Consider the following 450-nt stretch of genomic DNA (forward strand, 5'->3'; position numbering starts at 1 on the left):
TACTTTTTACTTTTAATAAAAAGCGACTTTCAGAAATTTCACAAGTTTTAAAAACCCGGATCTTGCTGAATAATCAACTTCATTACCAGCACATATGTATTATTACATTAACTACTTAAACTATGCAACCTATCTTTTATCAAAGCTGAAATGAACTGTTTTTTAAAACTGCAACAGGGTGAATGTAAAAATTTGAAATAGACAAGAGTCACAAGATTTAACATGTTTTCGTATAAGAATCAAAGTGCTGTAGAAGGACATCCTTTTTTACTGGCCATTAGAAATAAATTTCCAGCAAATCAGCGCCTTAGAAATAGATATATCTGTGTGTAAATGATACCAACATTATTTTATAGATGACGTGACTTGTTAACGTTTTGCTAAGAGGCAGGCTTAATCGAGTGTTTTAGACAACACTGGAATTAATGGTTAATCTCCCCTTGGGATAAA

This window comes from Xenia sp. Carnegie-2017, unplaced genomic scaffold, assembly GCF_021976095.1.
Source record: "Xenia sp. Carnegie-2017 unplaced genomic scaffold, XeniaSp_v1 HiC_scaffold_4, whole genome shotgun sequence".
In the NCBI taxonomy this organism is placed as follows: Eukaryota; Metazoa; Cnidaria; class Anthozoa; order Malacalcyonacea; family Xeniidae; genus Xenia; species Xenia sp. Carnegie-2017.